Raw genomic sequence first — 25,796 nt, 5'->3', positions numbered from 1 at the left:
ACCGTGTATGCGCCAGTTGGCACTATTTAAAACTGGACATGTGCCCAGTTTAGGGCCCCATTATAATATGCTTCAGGCCCCACACTACCATAATCCAGCCCTGTCTCCAACAGCTTCCCCACACAAGTTGCAGCACTTGTCCTTCATCTGGTGGCCTTCCTGCTTGCAGAGGACTCTGCTGCGCTCCCTCTGTTTCCTCCCCCTCCATCCGCTCTGCATTCGTAAGAGTCACACACCTCCCCTATCATCCGTCTCATGCCCAATAATTGCCTTTGTTGGCCTGTGCTCCTCCACCTGCCCGTTCTTCCCTGCTCCCCCAGCACTTTTATACTCTCACTCTCTGCTCGTACCTTGACTGCCGAGTTCCTCCAGCATTTTTACTTTAAGCATTTCTCAAGTAATTTGATACAGAAATATTGAGGTGGAAATTCCCCACAAATCTTGGAATTCAGGTTGAAGGCAAATTAGGCAATTCTTGACAGCAATTCAATGATCTGATTTCTTACATCACCCTTCTGTCCTGGAGGGTCTATGTCATGATCTATTCGGTGAGAACGTGAGTAGTGAATTAATCACCCTCCTGTGATGCTCTTAAAGAAATTTTATTGGTTGTTTGAACGTGTACTGATGACAAAATTTGATTTGAACTTGTTTGCTTGTGTGATTGATAAATCAGCTGGTATTTCAATACAATTTAAGGAACACGTATGACACATTTCTTAAAATATGGTGCCCATATTTGAACTATGTTGGTTCCAAACTTTAATAACACTGCTAAATTCAAAAGTGATCTCCCCCTGAATCCAACATTTAATTTAAATTCTAATGGTGTATGAAAAGGTATTTAATAAAGGGCGGGGGGGGGGGATCAGAAGGGGGAAGAGTTAAGGTTTTCTATGTGTGTTTTTTCTTTTGCTTCATACAAAACTTTATATACACACACACACACACACACACACACACACACACACACACACACACACACACACACACACACACACACACACACACACACACACAAAGAGGTACTTTAAGTCATCAATGGGCTAGTGATGTGACGTACTGATCAGCTTGTCTGTTTTCATTCTTCTTGATTCCCGATTCATCATTCACTAATTTTTCCCAGCAATGCTTCTGCTCCCCTATACACACTTTCTGATAAACTTTCACCTTCACATTTTGCGCACAAATTATGTCAAAGATTTTCACCGTCTTCCTTTGTTCAAGCACCATTTCATTATATACCGTCAACACAAACACACTCTTGTTTACACATTTATATTGCCTCTCTCCCTCACACACAATATGCACCCTCTCCCACATTTATACACCCTTTCATACTCATAATGCACTCTTACAAAGTACATTCTTATGCAGAACTATAATTACATGCGCACACGAAGCTACAACCCTTTGTGCGTACAATTACACATTCTCATGCACTCAACTTTCTGCCATATGCATAGGCTTGAGCCTTGGACACATTGTCTCACACTCTAATATGCTCTCTAATGTGCAATTTCCCTCACTCATATACATTTTATCTCAAAATTAATCATCACAGAATCTCTCATTCCTGCAGGATGCAATATACCATGGATCTGCTTCTTCCCATTATCTACGAAAACTGTTCCAAGTTTGGGAGAATGAGAGAAATGATTCCCTCTTTGTTATTATTTCCATCACACTAACATAAGAGAGGAGATGACCCTACAGGACCAAAGAGGGGCTCAGTGGCTAAGGGGCCATTGCAGGTGCCAGTCTGTTGGTGACTTTTGGTTGATAAGGACCTGTACAGGTCACGGGCTTGTGGGAGACTGCCTCATCGGAACTGGGGTTTGAGAGGGTGCTGAGGGCAAGGAGGGCTCCTGAAGGGCCTTGGGTTCAGGAGCTGAAGGCTTCCTGATCATATTGGAGATTTGGATCTCCAGAAATTTTATTGGTTGTTTGAATGTGTACTGATGACAAAATTTGATTTGAACTTGTTTGCTTGTGTGATTGATAAATCAGCTGGTATTTCAATACAATTTAAGGAACACGTATGACACATTTCTTAAAATATGGTGGCCATATTTGAACTATGTTGGTTCCAAACTTTAATAACACTGCTAAATTCAAAAGTGATCTCCCCCTGAATCCCACATTTAATTTAAATTCTAACAGTGTACGAAAAGGTATTTAATAAAGGGGGGTGGGATCAGAAGGGGGAAGAGTTAGGGCTTTTGTATGTGTGTTTTTTCTTTTGCTTCATACAAAACTTTATATACATACACACACATACACACACACACACACATACACACACACACACACACACACACACACACACACACACACACACACACACACACACACACACATACGCACACACATATTTTTAGTGAAAATTTATAAAAAATAAAGTATTAAAAAAAGTAAATTTGCAGGGTAATTGTATGGAGTTCTGAACTGTCACCTCCAAAAACATCTTTTAAACTGCATCACCTGGGCAGCCCTCCTGGGACCCGGGTGCAATTACTGGGGCAAAGGTGCTGGAAGCGCCTTTTAAATTGCAGGTGGAAATTGACCCATTAAACCCGGCGATTTAAGGGGGATCCTGCCCACCAAAATGACGTGCCGCATACTCACCGGAAGTACCGCCGGATGTTCAGATGCTGGCTGCCCAGTGATGCACCCACGCAAGCGCTGACATCACTGGAGTAGGCAGATCAGCCATTTTCATTTTCAAATCGCCCATGGATGTGGCCTAGGTAAGTTTAACTGGGTTCCCTGACTACCTCTGAGGTAGGTCGGGTACCCGGTAAGATTCCAACCGTGTCAAACCCTTTCTAACTGACGCATAACTGGGCCACTGCCTGGTTAACCCTATTTTACATTGCAATTTGAAAGGGCCTAGTGTTTACATCCAGAGACATGCACTGGGCTGGTCAGTTAACTTGAATTCCCTTTAGATAGAAAATTTCAGTGCAACAGAGAGAAACGCTTGTACAGGGAATTTGCATTGTCTTTGCAACATGTAGCATAATGATAGCATGTTCCTGCCACTTGTTCCTTCCAGAGCTGTCTAAAATAAGAGCATCAGCTGCTTTCTTCCTCAAATAACACAATCTACATAATCTGTACCAAAAAGTAGGTTCACGGATTAAAAGCAGAACAAAATACTCACGACATTAAAAGTAATAAGCTCCTGCCACAATTGGCTGAAATGCTGTCATTTAACTTCCTGAAATTTGGATCACATCCAGATCAACTGACTACCTTTTTCCTCCGTTTTGTGTGAAAAACCAAAGTGAAATCGGTTGGCATAGTCTCATGCTCATTGTAAAATGTACCAAAAATGGTTCTTCAGCCATAATTATCTATCTCATTCTTATCAACCTCAAGTCACTAAGTGCATGGAGCTCATTGCATTTTTCTTCTCCCCTCATAGTTCCACATCCACATCCCAGGAATTAAAGTCTGGCCCAATGTTACATTCTACAAGTTAATTTGTATAGCACCTTTGAGAAAATGGTGCAAACTTGCTCTGAAGCCGATGATCAGTTCCGATCTTTTCCCAAAAGGCAGAGCAGGCTCAAGGGGCCAAATAGCTAACGTCCACGTGAAAGAGGGACTGTTTTACTAGTAGAGCACGTGGCCTCGGCAGCTGGAAGCACAGCCACAGATGGAGATGTGATTGAGTGTGGGCTGAGTAAGAGGGCAGAATAAGCGAATTTCGAGAATCTCACGGGAGCCTTGGGACAGTGCGAGATTATGGCGGTCAGAAGGTATGAGGTCATTGTAGGAATAGCACAGGGAAAGAGATGTGAGTGCAAACCTGTGGAGATCATGCCTGTGAAAAAAAATGACATCCTTTCTTAAGACACACTAACAAAGTCTGCCTTTTCTCCGTCGACTTCAGTGTAACATTCATAGACAGACAATATGGCAGACTTGAAAATGCACAAAGGCTCTTTCAGTGCTGCCCAGCAAAATAATTGGTTTAGACTTTGTTCTGTTTAAATGTTGTGCATTTTAGCCAAACATTGGAAACCATACAGATATGACTATGCTTCAACAGGGTTAGCAGACCCTGTTGAATTTCCCAATTGCTCCTAACCGTCTTCTGAACGTTATTTTTCTTTGCATGGGTTTCTTCATGATTTGCTGTGGAACATTGACATATTTAGGTCCGATTTGCAACAACTCATTCACTCTTCACTATCAGAACTCAAGTTCATTTTAAAAGTCACATTTGAAATTGGTCAGACTCAAAATACTGTACCTAAAACCTGTTAGTTGGTCGTATTCAAGTCAATACCAAATATGGATAATTGCCGATGATAAACAGAAGGCTCCAAATGATTGTGACCAGGTTTTTATAACTTGGTAATGAGATTTCGGCATATCTAGACCTTATTATTTGTGTGCTGGTTATTCAGGTGTTTTCACCTGAGGCTAATGACAAAAATAAATAAATTTTGCTTGTCAAACTAATTTTGAGTAATTTCCAAGAGGGGTGGCTTGTTAAATTGTGTGTAAGAAAATGCATTCAACACTGTGGTAATCACTTTGGCCCAATCCCGAGGTTGTAACAATGACAGCTTTTTAAAAATATTCCTGTCATTACACTGTGAACCTGATGGGAATATTAGACTTCCATGTCTTTGTGATTTGACTTGAAAAATCTCAAAGTTCTTGTTGACGATTCAACACCCTACCACAGGCCAGCCTTCTCCACCAGAGTACTTTAGGAAATTGATGAAAGTTTCAGCTATTTGTGAACTGATCTCATGATAAAATAGGCAAACTCTCTCATGAACCATAAATGAATGTTTTAATGGTAAAATCCCTGTTATCTGGAATTCAGACTACCAGCAATCTCAAGTGATTGGCATAGATTTCGCAGAATAGGCAAAAAAAAAGTGAAAGTTTAAAATTGCCTTTAGTTCGGCATTCATGCAACATTCACTTATCCTGCATCTACAAATTCCAATAGGTTCCGGATACCAGCGTTTTACTGTATTTAATTTTCTGCTTCTGTGTTAATTGTACATTTACCTTCTAGTCTTTATATTATGGAATACTGAGTAATGAAAATATTAGCAAAAACTAATGCTTTCATCTTCTTGATTTGCTCTCAACATTCTTCAACGTAATAATTCGCTTCAGCAATTGGCAGGAAAATGCAAAGTCCATGCCACTGACATCGGTCGATCAATGTCAATGGCAAATACTGTTGGTGTGGCATTGCCCGACAAATCCAGGTCTCTGTCCTGTGAATATATCAGCCCTAATGCTGGAATCCTGCCCTCTCAGTAGATAAAGCATGTATGGGGCATTGTTCTGGTTGTATTTAATACCAGGTTAAAAAAAAAGCATTCAGCAGGAGAACAACTTTCTTAAAAACATAGTCAGCCATTTATCCTTGTGCCTGCTCTGCTGACCTTTTATCTTAACCCTCGTCTTCTCAGAGAGACAGGGAACATAGTGAGGTGGCTAGTAGACGTGCTGCCTCGCAGAGCCAGAGACCCCGGCTCAACCCTGATCTCAGGTTCTGTCAGTGTGGAATTGCTCATTCTCTCCATGAATGTCCTCTAGGTGAACTGGTTTCTTCCTGGAATCATAGAAAATAGGTGTAGGAGAAGGCTATTCCGCTCCTCCAGCCTGCACACCCATTCAATAGAATCATACGACTGAGGTACCCTATTCCTGCTCCCTCTCCGTACCCTTGATTTCTTTAGCTACAAGAGACTCATTCAACTCCCTTTAGAATATACCAAATGAATTGGTTCAACAACTTTCTGTGGTAAGGAGTTCCATGGCTCTCTGATTGAGAAACTTCTCCTCATCTCCATTCTTAATGGCTTACCCCTTACCCTCAGACTGTAACCCTTGCTCTAGAGTCCTCTCTGACAGCCCAAAGATTTACAGATGGAGGTGAGTGGTTGAAGTGAGGGGAAGATAAAAATTAGATTAATGTAGGATTAGAGCAAATGAAGGATTGGTGGCCAGTATAGACTTAGGGGGCCTGTTTCTGAGATGTGCGTGGGATTGAAACAGGATCTTTATCACTGTGAGGCAACAACACATCACCCACTCATACCAGTGCAGTGCTTGATGCTTTGTGTAGTCAGGCTCTTTCTCCATGGCACTGATGCATCATGCCAATCAGGCTTGGGAAGAGCTCCTCTAATCACAGTACAATATAGCTGGGATACCTGCTGCATATTATTCCTGTACACCAACGGCCATGACATTGCTACATCTATGCTCTGAGCAAAGGCAACCAGTTTTGCTCCTTCCAATGAGGATGTCCCATTGCTTTTTCTTTTTCTACTATTTCCCCTTTCCCGCTCTGACCAGGTGAAGCATCAAGAATCTTTCAAGGAAGACTGCAAGGTAACTAATGCGAATGAATGAATTCTATCTCTGACAAGAATCCGTCTACTCTGTGCAAGTCAAGCGGAGATTGAAAAAGTCACTTTGAACCCTTGTGGGATTGTTTTAGGGCTGTTCATATTGTTTGAAATTAAATTTTATTTTAGAAATTCAGCGCAGTTACAGGCCATTTCAACCCATGAGCCTGTGCCATCCAATTAACCTATAACCCTGGTACGTTTTGAACTGTGGGAAGAAACCAGAGACCCTGGGGAAAACCCACACAGACACGGGGAGAACGTACAAACTCTTTACAGACAGCGCGGGATTCGAACCTGGTCCCGATCAATGGCGCTTTAATGGTGTTATGCCAACCTATGCAAAATGATAATTTTCCATTTGTGGATTTAATCCACTTGAACGAGTGTGCGCAGCAGAATCAGGTGGATGACGTTGAAATCTATCATCGTGGATATCTGACCCACATTTCTCCATCTCCAGCACCTGTGACTTGGCAGAGCAGCAATCGCTCAGGACTGTATTAAAACAACAGCACAGGTTACCATTAATGGGCTTCTTCCTCCCATTGGAACAGGTGATACGTCACGTGCCCCCTCCACATTACCTTCACGGGCCAGTCACCAATAAAGGGCAATCTCCAGTCTTCCTTGTACTGTGCAACCAATATTACATTTGCACTGTCCCTTTAAATTGTGGCCCCATGTACTTCATCGTCACGTAAAAACTGATCAGGAGGTCCAGTTCTAAAATATTAATACAGTTGCTGGTTTAAACAAAGAATTGCTTTTGTAAATCCTCACTTTTCACATTTCCTGTGTACTAACAGATTCCCTGTCGATACATCAGCATATTAAAATTCTTCCCCATGTTCATATTTCCAATCTACACTATAGATGAATACATTTTCCTACTAGGATCTGAGATCATTGAATCATCTCTGTACACGATATAGATTCAGTTTAAAACTGTTAACCTATATTGACAAAAGAGGCATCTTAATAGATTTTACTCTCCAAATGTAGTAAACCCCAATTTACAGTGGAAGGTATTGACTTTTTCTATTGAAATTAATAAGCTTAATAAGGGAGTTAGCAACTACCAACACAGACATTTAATTGAGTCCTCTGGGTAAGGTTGCAGGAGCTGGAGAGAAAATCATGTTCTGGTATAGACAATTTTGACTGTTTCAAATGATCTCTAATAAAAGCCAAAATACTGAAAAGGGTAGCATTGAAGGTTAAAGATGATTAGAATTCACATCATTCTTGCTTTCTCTCTCTTATTTGCTCTGTTTCAATACCCAGCCCACAGCTTGCTTTGCTTGACATGAGGATTATTATGGTTCTTTATAGCAGGCAGGTGCCAAAAATCGATACTGAAATTGAGGACTGAGACCTCATTAAAGCTATTTTTTAATTTGAATGGCCAACAGCATTCATTAAATTTCAACAAGTAATAGATTTTATGTTAAAAGCTAATGTTTGAAGGTTTAACTTATAAGCCCCACTTTCTTTACTGTCACCGTCACATGAGGCTTCTCAGCCCTGCTTGTAGAATTTCTTCAGTGATGTTGTCTTTGGCAGGACCTTTTCATTTCCTGATTCAGCTAATAATATCATCAAAAAGGAATTGGCTCGCAGAAACATGGAAACAGTTGAAGGTAATTTAGCTTATTGCATTGCTCGAAGATTTGGACACCCCAGAAATAGGCCCATCACATCCATGCTAGCCATTATGATATCTCCACCAATTCCGTCTGCCCACATTAGGTCTGTATATCTTTAAACCATGACAATTTAAGTGGCCACCTAAATATCTCGTAAACATTGTGATAATTCCACCACCTCCAGAGGTAATGAGTTCCAAATAACAGCCATTCTCCAAATGACTTTCCTTTGGATCCTATTTAAAACTCGCACCCTCCCCTCACCTTCAGACTATGCCCTTTTGTTTCTGACCATGAGAATAAAGCAGTGGTTCTCAACCTTTTTCTTTTCACTCACATCCCACTTTAAGTAATCTCTATGCCATCGGTGCTCTGTGATTAGTAAGGGATTGCTTAAGGTGGGATGCGGGTGAAAAGAAAAAGTTTGAAAACCACTGTTTTAATCGTACCTCATTGACTCGTTATGTGAATGGTTTCATGACTCCAAAGGAAATGGGCCATTGACCAGTTTCCTCAAGCAAAATATTTCAGTAACTATTGGGTCTAGAGCAGCAATTCTCAACCTTCCCTTTCCACTCACATTCCACCTTAAGCAATCCCCTACTAATCACAGAGCACCGATGGCACAGGGATTACTTAAAGTGGATTGTGAATGGAAAGAAAGAGGTTGAGGACCACTGATTTAGACTTTCAGCATGGTAACACACCCTTGAGCCCATGCTGCCCATTTACTTTCAGTTGACCTACACCCCTGGCACATTTTGAAGGGTGGGAGGGAACCGGAGCATGGAAAGGAAACCCGCATGGACAGGGGGAAAATAAGCTCCTTACAGACATCGCCGGATTCGAAACCTGTCGCTGGTGCTCATGCATGCTTTTAAAGCAGTGATTCGAACATTTTACCTGCCTCTGACAAATTGACTATCACCCTCAGAATGTAGTGCCTCCTGACAGTGCTGGTTTCCTCAGTTTTGCACTGAAGTAACAATATACCTCGTGTATGCAAATCCTCAAATTGACCCGAACGCTTTCTAAACACGCAGTTAAATGCTGCTGTTTGGGTAAGTTCGTAAGACCCACCTTTGTTGTTTACATTAACTTACCTCAAGACCACACTTACAATTCAGTTGACTTTGTCAGAATTCAGATAATTTCCAGTGCATTCAAAGACCCGATTCCTCTTTGGTTTCAGAAAAACAAAGAAAATACGTGATCAAATGTTGTCACTCAAATCTCTCTGAGTAAATTATTTTCTTTTGTGCACAGAACTTAGCATATAGTGACAACCCACCTGCTCCATGCCTTATTTATGCTTCTCATGGGCCTCTTACATCTAATTCTAAAAGTGAATTGTTGATGATGCTGGAACTTTGAAACAAAGCAGAAAATGATGGTTTACCCCAGAGGTGAAGGACTGATGAGCATCGCCAGCATTTCCTGCTTTTGTTTACACCTGATGCTGTCAGTCAACCCTTTAACTTCTCTCTCCTTCATTTTACATTTTTTTTTGGGACTGTTTCATAAGGCAGCACTGGCGACATTTAATGGTACCTCCTCAACTCAGAAGGTTGGGTGTATATCAAGATGGCGGAGCATGGGGCTGCACCGGCCACTTCGGTTTCTCGCAACTGTGAGATCCCCAACCTACTACTTGTCCGTATGTGTGTTATGTCTGGTTGTGTGTCTGCGTGCTTTGCATGTCAGTTTGTACCTGTACAATCTGATGACAATAAACTTGACTTGAGAGTATACAAGTGCCATGCAATAAAGAGCTCCGGCCAGTTCAGTCTCCGTGATCAGAAATGGGAACTCTGTTTTTCTTTCCATGCCTGACCTGATGCGTTATGTGTTTTTAATATCGGGTAGCTACACCATCTCCATTCTTATTTTATGTTTCTTGGCACCTTTTACCATTGGGGTTTGACTAACAAAATCTATAAATACACAGACAGCATCAATGCTGTTGTCCGAATAGCAGATAGCGATGAGTCAGATTGTAAGATGGGTCGTGCCAGAATAACAACCTTGCTACCAACATCAATAGGATTCATGTGTTGATTGTGGACTTCAGGAAGCGAAGGGCAAGAGGCCATCCACCTGATTTCATTGAATGGATGACAGTGGAGTCTACATTATTGGAAATTTGAGTCCCCAAGTACATAGAAGGCTGAAGAAAGTGGCAATCCTAGTCAATTCCACATTGGGTACTGACCTCCCATCCACTGAAGACATCTCTGTGGTGTGCCTAAAGGACAGATCCCCATCACCTTGGTCACAAGCTCCTGTTATTGCTACCCTCACGCAGATTCAGAAACCTGAAGTCCAGGTCCCCCCCCCCCCACAACAGCTAACAGGTTCTTGAACTTATCCTAACTGTAAACTATTCCAGAACAACCAAAGGTTCGGCCTTCACTACTCAAATGTTTCTTTTTGTTGCATGAATACCCACTTACAGTATAGGGGTGGCATGGTTAGCATAGCAGTTAGTGCAAAGCTATTACAGCAACAACAATCGTGACTGGGTTCCAAATCCCACACTGGCTGCACAAGGAGTTTGTACATCCCCCTCGGATTTGAATGGGTTTTCCCCAGGTGCTCTGGTTTCCTCCCACCGTTCAAAACATACCAGGGGTTGTGGGCCAATTGGACGATGAGGGCTTGTGGACTGAAAGGATCTGTTACCGTGCTGTATGTCTAAATTTAAAAATGTAAATCTATCCTTTTTTACGATTTGACTATATTTTCTGTCTCATGCCATATTGTGATTTAATTTGCTGTTGTTGCTATATCTTACACAGTATCAGGTCTGCAGCAAGTCAATCTGTACAATATGCTAATGGATATGAACATTTGTACTCCCACAAAGTGGCAATTCACAAACTGGGAAATGATACGTTTCTTGCTTTATATTGTTTCAGTTTCAAAAGCAAATGACAAGATAGGACAACCAGTTGGAGCTTGATGAGTTTTTAAAGAGTTTATGATGAGTTTTCAAACTTAATATTCAGGTTTGGACAATATTATTAGCACTGTTGAAGTGTCGACCCTGAGTTTAAAGACAAAAGGTACAATATATCAGGAAAAAAACCGACAAAGCCTTTGAGGTTTCCATTTGTCACAAATGCATCATTGAAGTGTTTGTCACCAATCCTGGCTGATTTCCTTTCACTCCCTCAATCTATCCCCATCGCCCTCTCCCCGTTTTCAATCTTCTCTTGCCCTTCCTGCTTGTTCACCTTCATCGCATCAGACTTATACTCAAACAAATGAAAGACAAAATGCTCCATTCAAAATGAATGAAGTGGCAGAGGGAGTTGATTAAGATAAAAATTCGGCTTCTGAAGGGGGTAACTGAGGTAGGTGGAGAGGATACGAAATAGAGAGAAGGCAGGCATAAATTCAAAAGGAATGCTCAAAAAAGATCGACAAAATGAAAAGGAATCAAGGATAATAAAAGGTAACTGAGGGAGGTCTTAAACCTAAGCATAGCAAAAGAATGAGAGCATAATAAATGAAGCATATTTCAAACTGTACACAATTTAGTTTAAGATATAGTATATTACCTACAGATTCATTACGATATCAAACCAAAGTTCACTAACTGGCTCTTTATGCAATTAACTTTTATGTGAGTTCAATTTTTCACTTGGTTTTTTTATATGTTAAATAACAAGCTCTTTTCTGCTTTGTGACTGACTTCACACACTCACAGATCACTCAAGCAAGCTTCAATAGAAGTGGTATTTTTTTTCTCACATTCTTTACAGATGCCTGATTTAATTTAGCATGTTGCTTGATTCCCAAGTGTTCAATATTATTGCATTTTGACTGTAAGTATAAGAGGAATTAAAATACCTTGTCGATTTTTCACATTGTTCATGAAGCCGATATTAATTAATTGCAGTGCTGTGTAAAATCACTGATTGTTTTTAAGAATTTTCATCCCCTGGCATGTTGTGCTATAAGCTGGAGATCTGGGGAAGTGTGACTTGTTTTTAGTGCAAACACAAGGATAGTTGAGCCAACTGCAAAGGCTCTGCTAAATTCTCCGGCAGTCATGGGCCAATTAGAGGTGATTTTGAAACAATGGAAAAGTTTGGCTGATGTTAAAGGGCCCTTGATGTGTCCACCATATATATGTAATATGGCTCGCTCAATAAGCCCTCGCAGAACAATTGCTGAGGTGTGAGTCCAGAAACAAGTAGTTATCCCCGAAAGAGTCTTAAAAATCCAGCAGAGATTAGTTAAAGTGCCTAATAGTTATGGAAATCTCCCACCAATTACATCTTCTATGTACATGTTCCATCAAGATCCTTTTATTGTCATGTAATAACAGAAAATGCAATATTACACTAAATTTTCATTTTCCCGCCATAAGACAGATGAAGAGTCACCATTAGTATTCCTAGCGCACCTGGCAGTAAAAGAAAAAGAAGCACAAGAGAGTTCCTTCAGAGACACTGTGGCCTCACAGGCCCCCTGTTCTATCCATTGGCAACCCAGGCACCGGATCAAAACCTCCAATATGATTAGCACCTGAGGCCCTTTCGAGAGACCATCTTGCCCTCAGCACCCTCTTGAGACCCGGTTCCAATACCCCATGTCCATGAGCTAGTCTCCAGCAGCCCACAGCCCGTGTGGGTCCTTCAGCCGCTGAGCTCTTCACTGCTTCACGATCCTGTCGGGTTACCTCCTGTGCTTCTCCTTCTCAAGGGGAGTTGTTTGTCCCCCATTTGTGGTGCCCTCCACAACCCAGAGTCTGCATCTCCTCATGGCCACTGCCCAGCACAGGCACCACCATCTTGAGCAGAGACCCCATAGATGTGGGATTTTAATTAAAAATACTGTGGGCTCTTTTAAAGGCTGTTTAAAGCCTTTACAGAGCCATCTTGATTAGGAGTGGGCGGTTGGACTCTGTGGAGCCACGCTGTGTCTCCACTCCCCACACTCCTATGTCCACACCAGAGGCAGTGCTGCCATTTTAATTTTTAAAATTTTAATTTAGACATTCAGCACAGTATCCAGCCATTTTGGCCCATGAGTCCGTGCCGCTAAATTTATACCCAATTAACCTACAACCTCCCCCCCCCACTTTACGTTTTGAATGGTGGGACAAAACAGGAGGCCCTGGTGAAAACCTATGCAGACATTGGGAGTACATACAAATTCCTTACAGGCAGCACGGGATTTGAACTCCAGTCCCGATTGCCCAGTGCTGTAAAAGCATTGCGTTAACTGCTATGCTAACCGTAACACTCCATTAGAATAGATCCGGCAGTGCCAGTGCGTGTAACTGACCTAGAATTGATCCCTAGAGTTTATAAAAGTTGTGGAAGTATTTCACAAAGTATAGGATTTATGTAACAGAGGTATATTAAATCAAATACTGCTATTACTATGAGCTGTATGTTTAATTCATAATGAGTTTTACTCTTAAAATTTACATATAGGAACGTTTGCGTAATTTTTGTTCAATATAAATGACACACACCGCCAAATGAACTCCAACACGTGAACCCATCGCCCACATGCCAAATGAAGACCCGCGCATGTGCACAGGAATCAAGATGGCCGCGCACAGCCTCCGGACCCCAGGATGCCGACCATCAAGGTAAGTACACACATTTTGGCTCTTACATGCCCTATATCCCTGCTATAGTTTGTCAAATACAACATTTGATTAAAAAGTTTGCTTTAAGGCTTGGCTACTCCACGTGCACGGGCAAAATTCCGACTTGGGTCCATTTCGAGATGCGACTGATCCTTTGGTCCCAATTACAGCCATAAGTCAGGGAGTACCTGCATTGTTAAGGTCATTCATATTAAATTAAATCCAGTAAATGAATTGGAATAAACCAGCTTATGATGAACCAATGGAACATGCCATTCTCTTGACTTATCAAGCTTCAACAGTAACAAAGGACATCTCTAACACAATTTCAATTGCTCTAAGAAAGTAAGACTGTTTATTAAATTGATCATAATAATTGTTGCAGGAGTTTTCCGTACATAAGAGTTGATTTCACCGTGGGAGCTGTTAGCTTTGCATTAAAAGTTACACTCTTGAAGCGACATTCCAATAGAAACTGCATGGTCTCTGTTTAAGTTGATAAAGTAGCTTAATTAGTTGCATAGCCTCACTCTCTACACTAAGCCTCTCCACACAGTCTTTCTCCCTTGAAATTAACTTTTGCTTTTGGCTGTGTTTAATTAAAAACTACGGCAAAAAAATCCACGATTCTCAAAACACACAATGATGAATAAGAGCAGCTTGATCTGTCAATCATTTCTATCCAAAGCTATTTTCTAATTGAATAGCAGAACAACCTCAAGGGGCTGAATGGCCTTCCCCAATTCCCATGTTTCCATATTGTTTCTCCAAGGCTCTAGGGCGTGAAGAAGTGACAAACTCTGAGCATACATCCATGGTGCATTAGTCTATTGTACTACAGGCATATTTTTTTTCTAATGAGATGGTTAACTCCTAAGTTAAAAAGAATGTGAATTAATAAGATGCCCTGAGTTATATATCCTCCGTGCAAATGAAAACAAGGCTGAAACTTCTGAAGTCCAGGTGTGCAGGTAGCAGTAACATTTTAACATACCTCTGGGCAGATGGCACTAAACATGTCTTACATAATTCAAGATACTTCCCTGCTATCAGTGCCCAAAACATCAATGAACAGATAAAGAAAAGCTCTCTGGCTGGAAGCTCAAATAGTTAATCAGCCTCAGTAGGCATTCAGGCTGTAGGATCTCTCTGTAAAAGAAAACTATTTTTTTTCCCACTGGCTGGGAACACCCAAAGGTATAATTTTAATTAACACATAGCAATTCTCATATTAGGATGATTTACTAATTCTCAAAGAAGATCTACCTAAACATAACAGAGCTCTCATTAGAATCAAATCCCTGGCCAATAATTGCATTTTGCTTCTATTTGCCTCTGAACAGCCTCACTGGATCTAATGTTAACATTAAAAATTAAAGTACACCAACAAATTTGCATGACTTTCTTTAAAAGACGTTTGCACCGATGATCTGTACAAGTGCTTGGCCCCAATTCTTCTGGTAATTTTTAGTTTTTAATATTATGATACAACTGGACAAGGAACTAGAAAACCACCGTGGCACGGAGTTAGTTTCGTCTGGGGTCCTCAAAACCACGGGGAACTAATCAACAAATTAAAATTTCTCCAGGGAACCTGGGTAGAGAAATGATTTGAAAAGGAACAATTTTACCCAATGCTGGAGAAATGAAGTGCAATTGTAATCGTAAATAATCATTTGCATCTTTCAATTAAAATAGTAAAAGGGCGCTGCATTAGATGCGCAGAAGTGCAATTAAATGATGACAAGAAATAAATATGACAAGAGGAAGTGTCTGCTCTTTAATTTCACCTCAGGAAGCTGGGGTTAAAATTCACAATGGAAGTTAAATATTTTGCCTTTCCATAAAGTGCATTGTGAAGTTATTTGGAAAACATGATTTTCTTTGCGAAGTCATCAAGAATGCAGACCAGAGGAAAGGACAGAGAGAAGACCATTTAATTTTTCCACTCTGAAACTTGCCCAAGTCTCAAGAGTTCTGGGACATCACTGTCTTGTTTCGTGCTTTTAATGTAGAAATACCTCTGAAATTTTCAAAAAGGTTAAATTTAGTCAGTGTCTCTCTCAAGTCAGTGATGAAGGGATCTAATATCCTAGGGACATGATTGCATTCAATCAAGTGCCTAACAGCCCATTCTTAATCCCTTGGTCTTTCATACAATTAAATCTTCATTTCAGTGGTAACAGGAATTTAAGGATAAAAAGTGGAATCAGTTTCATTCATCATTTAAGATAGATTTTTAGTTTTAATTTTATATCCAGAATTTAATATTTAATAATGTTACAACATATATACATTTTCAGTTCATTTTCTCCATCAAATTCATTCGAAAATGCACCTAAACATGGCAATTAGTACAGAATTTTGTGATCAGAATAACCTGTCAAGGAAGATGCTTGGAAATATTTTAAGATCGTAACATTTATTTATTGTAATAAAGAGACTTGGGTTCTTTCAAAACAACTATACTTTATTAGCTAATGATCTCACTCAAGACCGTGCGGAGACATCCATCTTGAATCCAACCAAAGCTGCGACACACTACTCTCTGACTCCCTCTAGTGGTCAGGGGGATCACTAGCATGATATCATTACATCCCCTTTCCTTGAGATGTTTAATCTAACAATATGACACACTAATACAGTATTCATTTCAATTGAAAATTTAGCACCCACATAAAAAAAAATTGTGCTACTGATGTTCTGTTTAAGTGTGCAGTTCCTTTTATTTTAGAGATTCAGTCTGTCAGTTGCCTTGATAACGCATGTGGATCTTCTTAACACAGGTGCTTGTGTCAGCACTGCTGGTCCACTACTCTCTAGTACTAGTGGTGTTACCTCTGTTGCTGTGGAGGCTGGATCTCCTGCATTTGTCTGTTCCTGCAGTGTCTCTTGCATTTTCAGCAGGCTTTTTTGATTCCTTCTCAGTATTTGACCACCCTCTGTTCTGACAGTGTAGGATCTTGGATTTACTTCCTCTAGAAGAGTAGCCTTTTTGTCCCAGATGTTGGAATCTTAGAGCCTCACTGTGTCATGTTGTGCCAGTGGCCCTAAGCTTCTTGCTGACTTGTCATAGTTTGTTTTTTTTGTCTCCATTGCAGGCACTTTTGTTTCCATTCGACATCTTCGACACTTCTGTTCTTGTTTTGATCTACAGAGTAGGGAACTGGGGCGTGTAGCCTATGACCTATCAGAAGCTCAGTGGGTGACATGCCACGTTCAAGTGGTGAAGTTCTGTAAATCAATAGAGCTAGATATGGATCTGAGCCACTTTCTAGTGGTTTCTTGAGCAACTGTTTAACAAAGTGAACTCCTTTCCCTGCTTTACCTTTTGACTGTGGATGTAGAGGACTTGAGGCCACATGTCTGAAATTATACTCTTCTGGAATTCTCTACAGCTGTAGCATGGTCCATTGTCACTGTAGATAATTTGAGGAATTCCATGTCTTGCAAAGATCAATTTCATATACTTAATCACACAAGCAGCAGACCTAATAGGAAGCAGCGCAATCTCTGGATAGTTTGATAGATAATCAATAACCAGCAAGTAATTCGTTCCATCCATGTGGAACAGATCAGTCCTAACCTTCTGCTGTGGAAAGTAGCCATGCAATCCTGCATGGATCAGCTTTGCTATCGCCCCTAATGGCTTGGAGGAACAGCATGAATCTTTGTTTGAACAACCTCCACTGGTGGTTGACGCTTCCAGTCCAATTTACAGCATCAGGACCTTCATACTTTCAATTTCTCTGCTGCTATAATCGACTGATTCTCACTCCTGTTAACACGTTAGGACTCTTTTATTGTAATAAAGAAAGTTGTGCTCTTTTAAAACAACTATTTTATTAGCTAAAGAACTCACTCAAGACCATGTGGAGGCATCCATCTTGAATCCAATCAAAGCTGCAACAAACTCGTCTTTGACGGACTCTAGTGGTCCAAGAGGATCACTCTATCGTTTCTCCTATCACTATGGAAATAAACAAGTCAGAATCATAATCAGAGCTTATTGTCATGAACATGTCAAGAAATTTGTTGTTTTCCAGCAGCTTTCATAGTGCAAACATTTTTATATAAACCACATTATAAAATAAATAAATAGTGCAAGGAAAGGAAAAAGACAAAGTAAGGTAGTGTCTATGGATTAATGTTCATTCAGAAAATCTGGTGGGTGTGGGGAAGAAGTTGACCTTGAGCCGTTGAGTGCTCCTGTACTTTTTTCTCCCTGATGGAAGCAGAGTGAAGAGGGAATGGCCTGGGTGGTGGGAGTCCTTTAGGGTAGAGGCTACTTTCTTCAGACACTGCCTCTTGTAGATGTCCGCTAGTATTTTGTGACATATCTGGGGTAATTTTGTGGCATTCAGGCAGACGTGCTAATTTGAATCATGTCTCCAAGTCTCTCTCAGCCAGGCTGTCTGATGTAATGCAAAGGAGGGGTCTCTGTCCTTTTAATACATGACCCTTTTGAACAAGTCTTGGTTGGGATATATCAACAAAAGTGAGGCAGTTGAGTGCATCCACTTTGAAGCTGAGCAGGACAGATTCCAATAAGAGACCAAGATTGACAAGTCTACAAAGTGATTTAAGTATACGTGCATATAAGGACCAAAAAGCCATGTCAATTAATAATTAAAATAAAGTCAAAGTTAATAAAGCAGTGAAATTCTGCTAGAAGACAGATTGCCACAGAGAAGTAGTGATCATACAGCCGGCTTTCACCCTTCAGTCGGCCTGAAGAGTGCTGTGCACCATCTGTTTGGATGGACGTGGTAAAGGTCAAAATAGTTGGTGCAGAGTATTGCGGGTTTACAGGTGTGAGGTTTCATGACCTGCTGCTCGGAATTTAAATGGAAGTGTGGCTGGAGAGTTGTCACTTTCTCTGATGGGAGGAATTCACATTAAGTGAGGCCATTGTAAATTGCAGCCAGGCCATTGTACAAATAAGGCACATTTCCACACTAAAATGGTGTGCGCCCGGGAATACTCTAACCAAGATGACCAGGTTTTCAGCCTATTGAGGTATTCCATTTTTTTTTATGATGTAAGATTACCAAGGACTATGAACCTCAGGTAGGGGCAAGAGTTGAGCTGCACATCAGTTATAATGCAAATGAATTGAGGGACTGTGTGGTCTGTCCGTGGTCTTGTGTTCTGCTCCATTTCCCCAACAACGGTGTTGGGTGTGATAATCAGAAACCAGTTAGAGCACTGGTGGCACTCCATGTATTTATACTTAATAAACATTTTGGCGGGTTATGTACTTGAAGAAGATATGTAATGATTAAAGAGTGAAGCAGTGATTTAATTGGCTCTGTCAACAATGTGGCACAGAACTTTCTGGGAACAATAATAATATTGTAATTCATTTCATTCAAATTAAACAAGTTTCCATAATTTACAAACTTTTGCATCCATGACTATTTACACTGGACAATGAAGATTTGAAAACTTCTGAGTGTTCTTTATGAATTCTGGGCTGTTGATCATGAAAATAACCTTTACATTTCCTATTACATATCATTTTCTTTTAGATATAACCTATTTTTGTGATTTCCTGTCATACTTTAAGTCTACATCAAGCAGACAAAACCATGAAATGCAGTGTCGTTGAAAATTCATTTTCCGCATTAGAACTTGGACTCCTTGCCTTCTGATCCTGGTGCAGTCAATGGCAAACGTGGTGAAAGGTTTCACCTGGACAATGTGACCGTTGAAAAGCAGTATCAGGGCAACTGGAATCCATCAATGCCAGCCGACTGTTATTGGACACTGACATGAGAGGCATCAGATGATGAGTGCAAGCAAAAATCAGTGGCAAAACATTTTTAGGTCAATTGAACTAACGCAATGTACCAGCATCATTATACGATAAAACATGCTAAATTCAGTAAAAGTTAATTTAATGTTTCTCTAGCTTTCTACGCAATGCAGCAAATTTGAAATGAACTTTGTGTTCAGCTTGAAGTCTTCTATCATTATCCCCAATTTTATTTCAGGAAGCAAAGCTTTTGAAAAAATTTGCTGTCCAGTGTTATTGTTTAAATAACAAATGGGAATCTACAAAATACTCATTTGATTTTTTTTAAAAATTTGGATAAATGAGGATATCCCAAACAAATCATAAATCCTCACTTATCCCAATTTTTTTTAAAGAGCTGAACTGACTGGAAACCTCGGGCTCCCGGCGGCAGCATCCGGAACCTCAGGCAGGAGGTGTCAGTGATCAGCGATAGCCAGCATTTTTTTGGTGAGAACTTAAAATTATTTTAATGCTCAAAAAGCCTTCCCCTTGTTGTCTGCTGTCATTTAAACACTGTTACAAGTGATTTGCTGTTGCTACTGGGCTGGGTTTTTAAAAAATTACCAGTTCTCAAAAAAAACAAAACATTTATACGAAATAGGCCCGGTCCCAACAATTTCAGATAATTGGAGATGTATTGTAATTCATTTATACTTATTATTGTCATGTACAGTAACTGAATGGCAAATGGAAGACTTTTCAGGTCCATTGGTATAATTCCCAACGTAAAGATAATCCTTTTCCTCAGACAAGTACTCAATAGGGTTGGAGTTAGGTTGAGGGTGTATCACAAAATTGTGAGTGGGCAGAAGGGATTCTTTTCTCTCAGTGTTTTCTAATGTTTCACTCACAGAGTTGTGCTTTATTCAAAGGGGTGAATGTTACTGTGTCTGAAGGATGTTTCAGTTGATTAACCTTCCAAATGGCCTCATTGAATGCTATTAGCTCATCAGCATTTCCTCCAATCTGTTGATCAAAACCCATCAAACAAAAGGCCCTTTCAAATTGCCATGTAAAATGGGGTTAACTGGGCAATTCATTTGGTTGATGACCCAGGTACATGGCTGTTTGAAAGGGTCCGAACCAGGTTAACCCGATCAAAATTGAACTGGGTCCCAGACCTACCTCCAGCACTAGCAGAGCTGTTCCAGTGGTGTGGGGATTATGGGTAAGGAAGACTGCCATTGCTCCCACATTGAGTGATCGCTGTGAACTGGAGTGGTGCGTCATGGCAGCAACCCCACCCATTCATGGTAATGGAACGTGGTTGGGGGGAACAACTGTGGGAGGGGGAGCAGAAGATGACCAATGAGTGGGGGGTGGGTTAGGAGAACTTAAAAAACAGAGTGATGCGTCACTCATCACGTCATCACGGGGGCAGGATCCCCCTTAAATGGCTATTTTTCAGGTCAGTCTGGCCACGATTTGAAAGGTGTATCTTGCAACCATGACCCAGTGGTTGCACCCAGGTCCCAGAAGGGCTACCTGGGCTGCAATTGGAAAGCACCTAAAGAGCGCAGCAGAATGAAGAACTTGTCCAGCTGGATATAGCAGCCAGAAAACTTTTTGAACACAAGGTGGGTGAAGAGTGTGAAATGCTAAAACACTGAAGAGAACAGCATAGAAAAGGAATGATGCCAAATTAAATTAAATCTTTCCTGCTTTCCTTTGATCCATATCTGCCCAATCCTGCATGTGTCTATCGAGAACTCTATTCAATGGTACTATTGTTACCTGCTTTCATCACTACCACTGCAGTCCATTTCAGACACTTACCAATGTCTTGAGTGAAATTAAATGTGCCCTGCACATCTCCCCTTAGAATCAAAACACTACAGCACAGTACAGGCTCTCAATGTTTTGCCGACCTGTAAATTCCTCGTGACCCTCCGATTTTCTTTCATCCATGTACCTACCTATGAGTTTCTTAAGTGCCCCTCATATTATAGCCTCCACCACAACCCCTGGCAAGGCATTTCAGGCGCTCACAACTCTGTCTCCCTAAACTTCCCTCCCTTCGCTTTGTCCTCAAGTATTTTCCATTCCTGCCTTTGGAAAAAGGCGCTGACTGTCTACTTTATTTATGCCATCTTGACAACTTTTTCTAGGCACACAAATAAGAATGTCCAGTCTGGCTGCTTCATTGCGAGGTACACAGGGTCAGCACCAGAACAAGTCTTAGTGAGGGGCATTAGGGTAACCGTGGGAGGTAAAATCGGACATTCAAAAACTCAAGAGGGGGCTGGTATGGTTGGTGGGGGTGCCTTCTTTCCAACCATGAGCCTCTGCCACTATCCCTCTCCCCCTCTCTCCAACGTAACAGACAAACATGCTGCTTATATTGTGGGCTAGTGATGCTACACGTTAGTGAGGCTAGGCTGTGGACGGGGGTGGGGGGGATGCAATGGTCTCGAGCGGGTGGGGTGGGTCACAGTGCCTTTTTGGGGGGAGGTCAATGCCCGTGAATGACCCCCCGTTGGCTCCAACCCCGGTGGTACAGTAGCTACAAAGTGTCAGGTGGGAATTCAATACAAAGGATTATTAGAACAGCTGAGAAGATCACTCTATTGATGACATTTAACGGGAGTGTTGCTTAAATAGGACTCAAAGAATTATAGAAGATCCTTTCCATCCGATACATAGTATCTCATTGGCCCATTACCATCAAGAAGTAGGTACAGGAACATCAAAATCAGGATTGCCAGGCTGGGAAAAAGGTTCTCACTGTAGACTGTGAGATTGATGAACAGTATCCTGTAACTGAGTAGATCACCCCAAAATATTTATCTATTTATTTAAAATTATATCTTTTTATATACAAATATACACACACACAGTCTCCCATTATTAGGTACTGTGTACGTGTGCACTCTGCTCTAGAGAAATGTTGTTACGTTGGGTTATACATGTTCAGCCAAATGATCAGCCAAATGAAAATATACTTGAACTTCAAGAGTCTTATAACAGTTTCCTCAATTTCTATCTTTCAACTAGCTTCTATAGGATAATTCTCCGCTCTGAATTGTAAATATTTAAAGGTGCAAAGGTAATTGACAATCCATTAATCGATGTCATGCACAGTTCTTTTATTGGTCAGATTTTTGTTGTTTTTCCAAACAGGTAAAAGAGAAGTTGTTTGAACACAGAGCTTTAACTCGATGGGATCTAACTGAAGCCAAACAACACAGGCCTATGAGTGAAGCTGATCTGCAGACTTCAGAACCACTCCATTTATATACTGACACTTTCACAAACCAAGACCAAGAGAAATTTTTCAACTGAAGAGCCACAAAAAAAATTTGGAGATTATGAAATCTAAAATTAAACAGAAAAAAAATCCTGTTCTAAAAACTCTTCAGTTCTTGGAAGTTCTCATACTTTAATCGTTCACTCTGGTTCTCCTCATACTTTCATCGTTCACTCTGGTTCTCCTCATACTTTCATCGTTCACTCTGGTTCTCCTCATACTTTAATCGTTCACTCTGGTTCTCCTCATACTTTAATCGTTCACTCTGGTCTCCTCATACTTTAATCGTTCACTCTGGTTCTCCTCATACTTTAATCGTTCACTCTGGTTCTCCTCATACTTTAATCGTTCACTCTGGTCTCCTCATACTTTAATCGTTCACTCTGGTTCTCCTCATACTTTAATCGTTCACTCTGGTTCTCCTCATACTTTAATCGTTCACTCTGGTCTCCTCATACTTTAATCGTTCACTCTGGTTCTCCTCATACTTTAATCGTTCACTCTGGTCTCCTCATACTTTAATCGTTCACTCTGGTTCTCCTCATACTTTAATCGTTCACTCTGGTTCTCCTCATACTTTAATCGTTCACTCTGGTTCTCCTCATACTTTAATCGTTCACTCTGGTCTCCTCATACTTTAATCGTTCACTCTGGTTCTCCTCATACTTTAATCGTTCACTCTGGTCTCCTCATACTTTAATCGTTCACTCTGGTTCTCCTCATACTTTAATCGTTCACTCTGGTCTCCTCATACTTTAAGCGTTCACTCTGGTTCTCCTCATACTTTAATCGTTCACTCTGGTTCTCCTCATACTTTAATCGTTCACTCTGGTCTCCTCATACTTTAATCGTTCACTCTGGTCTCCTCATACTTTAATCGTTCACTCTGGTACTCCTCATACTTTAATCGTTCACTCTGGTCTCCTCATACTTTAATCGTTCACTCTGGTCTCCTCATACTTTAATCGTTCACTCTGGTTCTCCTCATACTTTAATCGTTCACTCTGGTTCTCCTCATACTTTAATCGTTCACTCTGGTTCTCCTCATACTTTAATCGTTCACTCTATTCTCCTCATACTTTAATCGTTCACTCTGGTTCTCCTCATACTTTAATCGTTCACTCTGGTCTCCTCATACTTTAATCGTTCACTCTGGTCTCCTCATACTTTAATCGTTCACTCTGGTTCTCCTCATACTTTAATCGTTCACTCTGGTCTCCTCATACTTTAATCGTTCACTCTGGTTCTCCTCATACTTTAATCGTTCACTCTGGTCTCCTCATACTTTAATCGTTCACTCTGGTACTCCTCATACTTTAATCGTTCACTCTGGTCTCCTCATACTTTAATCGTTCACTCTGGTCTCCTCATACTTTAATCGTTCACTCTGGTTCTCCTCATACTTTAATCGTTCACTCTGGTTCTCCTCATACTTTAATCGTTCACTCTGGTTCTCCTCATACTTTAATCGTTCACTCTGGTTCTCCTCATACTTTAATCGTTCACTCTGGTTCTCCTCATACTTTAATCGTTCACTCTATTCTCCTCATACTTTAATCGTTCACTCTGGTTCTCCTCATACTTTAATCGTTCACTCTGGTTCTCCTCATACTTTAATCGTTCACTCTGGTTCTCCTCATACTTTAATCGTTCACTCTGGTCTCCTCATACTTTAATCGTTCACTCTGGTCTCCTCATACTTTAATCGTTCACTCTGGCTCTCCTCATACTTTAATCGTTCACTCTGGTTCTCCTCATACTTTAATCGTTCACTCTGGTCTCCTCATACTTTAATCGTTCACTCTGGTCTCCTCATACTTTAATCGTTCACTCTGGTTCTCCTCATACTTTAATCGTTCACTCTGGTTCTCCATCTACAGATGCCACCTGACCTGCCATGTGTTTCCAACACTTGCTGCCTTTATTGTTGATTTTAACCCTCTGGGGGAATCTCAGTGCAAGGCAGTGTTATTGGTATTTTCTTTTCGGAATCCTCATTCAAGCAGCACTTAAGGAAACATATTCAAATTGATGAATCCATGCAAGATTTTACAAAGAATGACCAAATCGCTTCCATTACCCTGCAATCTCTGCATAACCTGCCGAGTTTTTCTTACTACAAATTTATCGTTAATTTCTTTTTTGAAAGATTATTATTGAATTGGTTTCCACCACACTACAGGACAGTGCATTCCTGAGCACAGGTTGTGAAGTAGAGGTTTTCTCTGAGCCTGTGTTTTAGGGTGGTCAACTTCCCCACCTGCTGGAACCAGTTTCTACTTATTTATTAAAACTGTATACATTTTATTTTGCATATTCATTTGATTTCATTCAGTGGTTAATCAAGCATACAACTCTTTCATCATGAAGCGCATTGAAACAGCGAGTCTGCAGTCCTCTGTTGTATTGACTTCCAGGAAGCTTCTTTTGAACTTGGCACCATTGTCAGGTGTCTTCCGCTCAGACCAACCCTCGTGATAAGCTCAGATTTTACATTTTCAGTTTGTTCAATAGCAAATAATAATCCATGTTGCTTCCATGAAACACCAAATTTCACAATGTTAAATTCTGATTGTCCATTATACTTATGGATATTATGAAATTATAGTTATTCTTGTTGGGACTTGAGTAATAATGCTGGTGCAGTATCCAAGATTATGTTAAAATATAAATAGAAAGTGCCAAGACTCTACCTTGATAATAGATTCATCCTCTATTCTTGTGTGAGGTACAGTTATCTCCATGGCATCGGAAAAACTTTGCAGAAAGGCCATTTTTGTGTAAGGCAAGTCCTCTTCAAACGTTACCTTTCAATGAAGAAAGCAGATGGCATAGAATATATTGTGTTCATTTGGCTGTATTTATATTAGTCATATCCTGAGGAACTCACACAGCCATATCAGAGGGCAAAGATGATTGACTTCCACCAACCGCAATTATCTTTCCCTAGTTTAATAATGTCTGCTGTTAGTGAGGACTGTCTTTGTTAATTCTTATTGACTTAAATCATTGAATGTGGTTGGATCAATAAGGATTAAGGAGAAATCACATTGACTTTGTATCAATTTATATACACTAAACTCAAATTGAG

This window comes from Narcine bancroftii, chromosome 13 (genome assembly GCF_036971445.1).
Source record: "Narcine bancroftii isolate sNarBan1 chromosome 13, sNarBan1.hap1, whole genome shotgun sequence".
Taxonomy (NCBI): Eukaryota; Metazoa; Chordata; class Chondrichthyes; order Torpediniformes; family Narcinidae; genus Narcine; species Narcine bancroftii.
Note: the sequence above shows the minus strand (reverse complement) of the source record.